General features: G+C 36.8%; 1 protein-coding gene across 1 annotated transcript in view; it reads right to left on the reverse strand.

The window, feature by feature from the left end:
• LOC115209187 (serine-rich adhesin for platelets) overlaps positions 1–8,050 on the reverse strand; it is an 84,066-nt gene extending 76,016 nt beyond the window's left edge. The window contains exon 1 of the mRNA XM_036501287.1: positions 8,031–8,050. The gene's annotated coding sequence lies outside the window, so the exon portion shown is untranslated. The remainder of the gene's footprint in view (positions 1–8,030) is intronic.
• Between the last annotated feature and the right edge of the window lie 1,416 nt (positions 8,051–9,466).

The following is a 9,466-nucleotide window of genomic DNA, read 5'->3' on the forward strand; positions in this document are numbered from 1 at the left end:
TAGTATGGTTAGTTACTGTCTTAAATTAGTGAATTGTAAACTTTATATGTTGCCTTCTCAACCTTACAACTGTAGATATACAGAAGAGTGGATTACACAAGGCTACAGAAGGTAATAGCACAGGTCATAATGAACCCAGTGTTTCCTTCACTTATAACACTTTCTTAAACTCTGATACAGGAAAATTTTACTTGGGAGTTTGGTCTCTAATGATTATCATCCTTTATAGGGACATAATATGGTTCTCATTCGAGGATTGATTCAAAAGATGCGAAAAAATTTTAAGACCTTTTATAGATGAATTTTAGTTATTTGAAATGTTTGGCTGAAAAAATAGATCTGAATGAATTGAATGCTAGAATGATTAGTTATTGAGAATTCTGATAGAAGATAATCATGCAAGTAAGAAAGATATTTCTAACTTAGAATCTCCATATTGTTTCCAAAGCAAATTATGAATACAAAATTGTCCAGTGGGATCTCTTGTAGGTTCACAAGTGTAATTAGTTGTAAAAGCATCCAAGAAATAAATGCTCTCAATTACTCAGGATGCTTGTGAATAGCTGGTAGTTTCTCTTACCTGTGTCACCTAATCAGCAGTGAAGGCAAGTGTTTCCAAACTGTAGTGGCCAGAATAAGGATGACGTAGAAAGAGAATGAAAAAAAAACAATGTAGCTATCTCTTTTCAAATGAAGAATAGACTGTATAATAGACTGGACATCAAGGATATCTACTATAATGTATAAAAGAGAAGACTGCAATGTATGGCCATGTGATGTGCATGAAAATTTATAGGTAGGTGAAAGCTGTGTGTGTAGAAGGAGGTCACAGAAGCAGAAGATGTGTATAAAAGTGGCTCTCAATGACTTTAGAATCCTGAGCCTCACAAAAGAGTTGGCAAAAGATTGCAACAAATGTAGAGGTGCTACACTGAAACTGGTCAGTATAACTTATGAAAAATTGGCCTTAAAAATGATGGTGATCATGATAATGATTATGATGATGATGACGACAATGACAAGGAAGAAGGAAATCATGTAGAGTATTACTGTTTATAAGAATATGCATGGTGGTGCCCCATACATTAATGAGAGAGTGCAAATTATGTATCTGACTAAATAAGAAATTTCAAAATCTTCAACTAACTGGAAATAGGATTTGAGAAAGTGATACACTAGGAAAAAGATATTCTTAAAGCAATATTTTTTTTGGAACTGGGAAGGTAAAGACTGTTATTTGAGATAATATTCTGAAAGAGTTTGGAAAGGAGTAAAATAAAAAGAAAACTGGGATTGCTAAACATACAATCTGGTTTAGAAAAAATAGAATGCCTGTCGAAACTGGAATTCAGAGATAATTTCTTACAAGAAAAATAATTTAAATACCTTTTTAACATCAAGCCAATTGATATCAAACTTATCTATGAACAAAGCTGTTTTAGTTGTGCCCACCCATCTTTTATTTCTTTTTAAACATAGGATATCTATGTTATTGAATGCATCTCTTTTTTTAAAACACTAGACATGTGATTAAAGGGTGGTTCGGTTACTATTTCTAACAGGTTTAACTGCTATGTAGAGGATTTTTTTTATTGGTTTAAGGGTGAATACGTAATGCAAATAAATTGTGAGAACTGAATGAAAAGAAATTCTGAATTGATATTTAGATAGTTAAACAAAAATTAGAAAGATACTGCTGAAGTTGACATTAAAGAATTGAAAATAGTAAAATAACTAACAAAAGACAGGAATAGTCAGCAAGCATGTTTATTAGATTTTAACATAGGAAATATTTATGGCTATTTTATTTTACATTCTATTTAAGGATTTTATATCTTGTGATTGGACAGTCACGGAAAATTCCATTGACTACAGTGTTTGGCTCCTGATTCAGTTAAATGGATGAGAGGTAAAAACACACTTATAAATATGATTCCAATATATTTGTAGATAATATTCTGTAAGAGCATATAGTGCATATATTTCAGATAATGAAATATGTAAAATGAAACCTGTAGAATTTAATGTTTTGCCCAGATGTTGAATAAAACCTAAATATCAGATTTGAACTTTGAAAGCATAGTAATCCAATACATTATTCACTAAGACATTTTCTCTTTACAGTCAAATAACTTATAAGTTTATTGATTCATAAAAAATTTACTGATTAAAAATGATGAAACTTAATGTATTATCAATACACTTCAATGGTAATTCTATGTTTCTCAATTTTTGCATTGCTTATAAACATGGCATATTGTTTTCTAAAGATGATTACTCTTCATCCTCATCATCATTATCGTTTAACATCTGCTTTCCATGCTAGCATGGGTTGGACGATTTGACTGAGGGCTGGTGAACCAGATGGCTGCACCAGGCTGGATGCCCTTCCTAACACCAACCACTCCGAGAGTGTAGTGGGTGCTTTTACGTGCCACCGGCACGAGGGTAAGTCAGGCGGTACTGGCAACAGCCACGCTTATATGGTGCTTTTTATGTGCCACATGCACAGGAGCCAGTCCAGTGGCACTGGCAATGACCTCACTTGAATGTTTTTTCACGTGCCAGTAAGACGACCCAGGTAATGATCATGCTCAAATGGTGATTTTTACATGCCACCGGCATGGAGACCGGTTTGTTGCTCTGGCAATGATCATGCTCGTATGGTACTCTTAGCAGTCAACTAGCATGGACGCCAGTCATCGAATTTGATTTTGATTTCACTTGCCTCAACAGGTCTTTGTACAAGTAGAGTTTAGTGTCCAATGAAGGAAAGGCACATATAAGTGGGCTGGTTACACCCCTGGCATAAGCCACAAGGTTATGGTCTCACTTGGGCTTGCAGAGTCTTCACAAGCACAGCATATTTCCAAAGGTCCCGGTCACTAGTCATTTCCTTGGTGAGGCCCAATGTTCAAAACTCATGCTTCACCACCTCATCCCAGGTTTTCCTGAGTCTACCTCTTCCACAGATTCCTTCAACCGCTAGGGTGTGGCATTTTTTCACACAGCTATCAACATCCATTCTCACCACATGACCATACCAGCGCAGTCATCTCTCTTGCACACCACATCTGCTGCTTCTTAGGTCCAGCTTTTCTCTCAAGGTACTAATATGCTGTCGAGTATGCACACTGACATTACACATCCATCGGAGCATACTGGCTTCATTCCTTGCGAGCTTACACATGTCCTCAGCAGTCACGGCCCATGTTTTACTGCCATGTAGCATGGCTGTTCGTACACGCGTCATACAGTCTACCTTTTACTCTGAGCGAGAGGCCCTTTGTCACCAGCAGAGGTAAGAGCTCTCTGAACTTTGTCCAGGCTATTCTTATTCTAGCAGCAGCTACACCCTCCCTCGCTACTGACTTGGTCACCTAGGTAATGGAAGCTATCAACTACTTGTAGTTTTTCTCCCTGGAATGTGGCGGAAGTTGTTCTCTGCACATTTTCAGTGTTCATTGCTCCTGAGCATCTGCCACATACAAAAACTATCTTCCCAGTTAGCTTTCCTTTGATATTGCTGCACCTCTTATGTGTCCATAGCTTACACTGGGTACATCTTATAGAGTTTCTACCTATGCCTTTTCTACAGATCGAGCAGGGCCATCTACCTGAAGGGATTTGTGGTTTGCCTGCCTTCCTACTTATTAGGACTTTGGTTTTAGCTAGGTTGACTTTAAAGCCCTTCGATTCTAATCTTTGTTTCCACACTTGAAACTTCTCTTGTTCTGATAGTGACTTAGCAATCTTATTTGTTAATACCATGTTCAAATACAGTATCTTCCTCAGTACACACACTTTTACTGTTGGGAAGATTATCTATCCAATAGCCATAGTAAGTGATGGAATTTGCTGGATCATGTGACATATTAAAATATAAAGGCGGCAGTACATAACAACTAAAAAAAGACAAAGAATTAAATTAGAAAAAATATGTATTATGATATATATGTATTATAATGTAATATATATATATATATATATATATATATATATATTCTTTTACTTGTTTCAGTCATTTGACTGTGGTCATGCTGGAGCACCACATTACAGGGTTTTTTGAATGAAGAAATCAACACCAGGACTTATTCTTTGTAAGCCTAGTACTTATTCTGTTGATCTCTTTTGCTGAACCACTAAGTTACAGGGACATAAAAACACCAACATCGGTTGTCAAGCGATGGTGGGAGGAGGGGCGTGCAAACACTCATAAACATATACATATATATGAAAGACTTCTTTCCATTTCTGTCTACTAAATCCCCTCACAAGGCTTTGGTTGACCCAAGGCTATAGCAGGAGACACTTGCCCATGGTGCCATACAGTGAGACTGAAACCTGAACCATGTTGTTAGGAAGCAAACTTCTTACCACACAGCCATGCTTGCACCTAAATATAAATATAAATATATATATATATATCATCATCATTATTTAATGTCTGTTGTCTATGCTGGCATGGGATGGATGGTTTGATAGGGGTGACATGCTGGAAGGCTGCACCAGACTCCAGTCTGATTTGGTATGATTTCTACTGCAGGATGCCCTCCTAATACCAACAACTCTGAGAGTGTAATGGGTGCTTTTACATGCCACTGGGGTGCGTTTACGTGCCACCAGCATAGGTGCCAATTTGCATGGCACTGGTATCTGCCACGACTGTGATTTTGCTCAGCTTGATGGGTCTTTTTCTCAAGCATGACATAATGCCAAAGGTCTCAGTCATTGCCTCTGTGAGGCCCAACACTCAAAAGAAACTCAGCCACTTTGCCTTCATGAGGCCCAATGCTCAAAAGGAAATATATATATATATATGTACACACACACACATATATATATATACACACAAATATATATATATATATATATATATATATATATATATATATATATATATATATATATATATATATATATATATACATATATATATTGATAGAAATGGCAAAACAACAAAAGAATGAAAGAGACCTCGATATTATGTAAATAGAGGAATTTATCTGTAAATATAATGTGACAATTATTCTGCAGCCATGGTAAAACTCCAAGTTTCGGATGTCGGGGTGGAAACCCACGCCGGCATCTCTTCAGTTATTGGGCCATCGAAAAATGCTATGAAAATGACCATTAAACAAAGGGAAATTACTGTATAATTGACCGTTATTAAGACAAAAGAGCTATTGGAATGACTGCTAAGTAAAGGGAAGGAGTAAAGGTAAGGGAGTAAGAATGTTCATAGTAATCACGTAAGCATGCATGTCTATACATACACATGCGTGTCCGCACACCCACATACATGCACCTATATGTATTTACTCACCCACCCTCACTTGAAACATACACACACTCAACCACACATTCGCCAAAAAATATATACATACCCGCATACACACTCGCACACACACATGCACACAAAAAAGGTTCATATTTACGCGATTACTATGAACATTTTTAATCCCTTACCTTTACTGCCTCCCCTTACTTAGCAGTCATTCTAATAGCTCTTTTGTCTTAATAACGGCCAATCACACAGTAATTTCCCTTTGTTTTAACTGTCATTTTCATGGCATTATTTTTGATGGTCCGATAACTGAAGAGATCTTGGAGTTTTATCATAGCTACCGAATAATTATCACATTTTATATTTACAGATATATATATATATATATATATATATATATATATATATGGCGTTAGGAAGGGCATCCAGCTGTAGAAACACTGCCAGATCTGACTGGCCTGGTGCAGCCTTCGGGCTTGCCAGACCCCAGTTGAACCGTCCAACCCATGCTAGCATGGAAAGCGGATGTTAAACGATGATGATGATGATATATATGTAAAAGTAAAAAGATACAAACTGGGACAAGAACATGAAACATTAGAAGACGACACAAAAAACACGGACGGGACATTCAAAGCCTTCAATCTTCAGTCAAGAACCGGATCATCTTCGCAATTTCGGCTGATTAATCTTGAGATTGCTCCGACCTGGCCAGCCCCAAAGGAAAATCTAAGCCAAGCGCATTAGATTCCTTGGAAGAAAGCCTCGAATATATATATATATATATATATATATATATATGATAATGATGATGATGTTGATATATATATATATCGTGATGATGATGATGATGATATATATATACATACACATATATATATGTATATATATATATATCGTGATGCTGATGATATATATATATATATATTATATATATACATACACATATATATATGTATATATATATATATATATATATATAAATATATATATATATAATATATGAACATCAATGGAATTTGTATCTTTGTGGTACCAGTGCCGGTGGCACACAAGAAAACCATCCAAACGTGGTGGTAGCCAGTACTGCATCGACTGGCCTCCGTGCTGTGGGCAAGTAACAAACACCATCCGATCGTGGCCGTTTGCCAGCCTCATCTGGCACCTGTGTCGGTGGCACATAAAAACACCATCCGAAGACCCGGCAAGACTAGTCAGGCCATAACCCGTGGCCCCTACCTGGGACGTAGTCAGTCCACCTGTGCATACCTTCCTTCTTGTGACACTTGTGAAGACCTTTTGAGGTAAGTGAAAATCAAAAGAAAACAAATCAAAATAGATGAACATCAATGGAATTTGTATCTTTGTGATACCAGTACGGTGGCACACAAGAAAACCATCCGAACGTGGCCGTAGCCAGTACCGCATCGACTGGCCTCCGTGCTGTGGGCACATAACAAACACCATCCGATCATGGCCGTTCGCCAGCCTCATCTGGCACCTGTGTCGGTGGCACATAAAAACACCATCCGAAGACTCGGCAAGACTAGTCAGGCCATAACCCGTGGCCCCTACCTGGGACGTAGTCAGTCCACCTGTGCATACCTTCCTTCTTGTGACACTTGTGAAGACCTGTTGAAGCAAGTGAAAATCAAATCAAATCAAAATAGATGAACATCAATGGAATTTGTATCTTTGTGGTACCAGTGCCGGTGGCACACAAGAAAACCATCCGAACGTGGCCGTAGCCAGTACCACATCGACTGGCCTCCGTGCTGCGGGCACGTAACAAACACCATCCGATCATGGCCGTTCGCCAGCCTCATCTGGCACCTGTGTCAGTGGCACATAAAAACACCATCCGAGCGTGGCCGTCTGCCAGCCTCGTCTGGCACCTGTGTCGGTGGCACATAAAAAACACCATCCGAGCGTGGCTGTTCGCCAGCCTCATCTGGCACCTGTGTCGGTGGCACATAAAATCACCAACTACACTCTCAGAGTGGTTGGCGTTAGGAAGGGCATCCAGCTGTAGAAACACTGCCAGATCTGACTGGCCTGGAGCCTTCGGGCTCCCTAGACCCCAGTTGAACCGTCCAACCCATGCTAGCATGGAAAACGGACGCTAAATGAATGATGATGATGATGATATGTATATATACAAGTATATATAGACATACACACACACACACACATATAATTTAAGAAAATGAAAAGATTTAATGGATATAAATTAAGTTATTAAAACTGTTGATAAATTAATTTATACCTGTTAAATCTCTCCATTTTTTTTTACTTAATAATGTTTGATATTTATAATATACCTATTTTTATATTGACGAGATATTTCTCAACAATATAATATATTAAACCAGTGTAACTTGGATGAAACCATCACCACAAGAGGTTTATTTATCCTCCTAGCGACTGAAAACTATATATATATATAACAATACATACATTCATATATATACACGTTATGTGTATATGTACTTATATATATATATAAAAGTAGATAAATAGAGTTGAATGCAGAACAACTCCATTTATTTACTTATACTACACAAATTACTGCACATTAATCCGGAGTTTCTACCTTTGAATAGGTCGCTTCATTTGTGTTACCTGCGTGAATTTTGCTACCCTGGTAACTGTTTATTGAATTTTCCATGTTAATGATAAACAAAGGATAATTCATTCATCCATTTACATATTCTTCTACAGATATATATATATATATATATATATATATGTATGTATGTGTATGATGTTATATTTCCCATTATATCATGAGGCTTGATTCCAAAAAGCCAAGTGTTAATATTGAAAGGAAAGATAATTTACAAACTGAGTAAATAAATTTGCTGTGTTGTTATGGTAACCAGGCTTGAGTCAATTTGTATTCTACATATCCTCTCTGAGTACCATGACAACCACAGTTACATTAATTAGGATTTCATAAGTCATTTCTTGATCAAAACCCTCAAGATATAATTACAGCATCCTCTTCAGAGAATGCTACAGAAAATCTTAGTGACCCTATTTAAGAGGTAAATCTACAAAATTAGCCAATATCAATTGCAGCTCGTTGTTTCAGGAATGGAATGTTGTCAATGGTTAATAGCCTAACATAAATAAAATTTGTGTGCAATATGTGAGATCATACTCATGGCTGATGTCAGTGTCAAATCAATGGCACTCATGCCAGTGGCACATAAAAAACACCCACTACACTCTTGGAGTGGTCAACATTAAGAAGGGCATCCAGCTGTAGAGACCATGCCAAATCAGAATGGAACCTGGTGCAGCTCCCCAGCTTACCAGTTTTCAGTCAAACCATCCAACCCATGGCAGCATGGAAAGCAGACGTTATATGATGATGATGACATTAATGAGACAGAAATACAACAGCTAACAGAGTCATTCACAAGAATTTGGTGGGGGACTATAGTAGATGGACAACACCTCAGCTCATCTGCTATAGTCCCAGTTTCCACATGGTTGGAGAACATACCACTTAACCACATTGCCATTGAGTGATAAAGCAAAAAAACAAAAAAAGGTAAAATGCAGAAAGAACTTCAGTTGTATGGATTTTTCAAATAGTGGCTCTTGGTTTATTTATCTATGCATTTGGCTTCTTTTTTTTTAAATGGTGGAATCTTGTCATACACCCAAAATCTTACATCTGATATCAAGAAGATTAAAAACTAATTCTATTTTCTGACAAAAATAATAATCTATACAAATTAGACCTAAATGTATATGGAAGCTCTCAAAAACTATAAAAAGACAACTAGTTAAAGTTACAATGACATTAATATAAAATTTAAATATATATAAAAGTGGTTAAATATATTACTAACAAAGTAGGATTATATAACAGAAATTAATGTTGATCTAGGCAAGTAGTTTATATTACAGTAAAGGATCATGAAGATAATTCTGACATCAACTCTAGATTTAGTCTTATATACCCAGTTAAAACAGAAGTTAGAATAATCAGTATCCTATTTAAAGTTTTAGAAAGTAGCAAACTAATCTTGCTTAAACTTCCCCTGTGCAGGCTGCAGCTCCACAGGATATACAGGATGCCAGCATTTTAAAGCTACAATAACTACAGAACCTATTGATTCTTAGTATAACCAACAAACTCTTCATCAGAATAGTTCCATAAAGGTT

This window comes from Octopus sinensis, linkage group LG3 (genome assembly GCF_006345805.1).
Source record: "Octopus sinensis linkage group LG3, ASM634580v1, whole genome shotgun sequence".
NCBI classification, from domain to species: domain Eukaryota; kingdom Metazoa; phylum Mollusca; class Cephalopoda; order Octopoda; family Octopodidae; genus Octopus; species Octopus sinensis.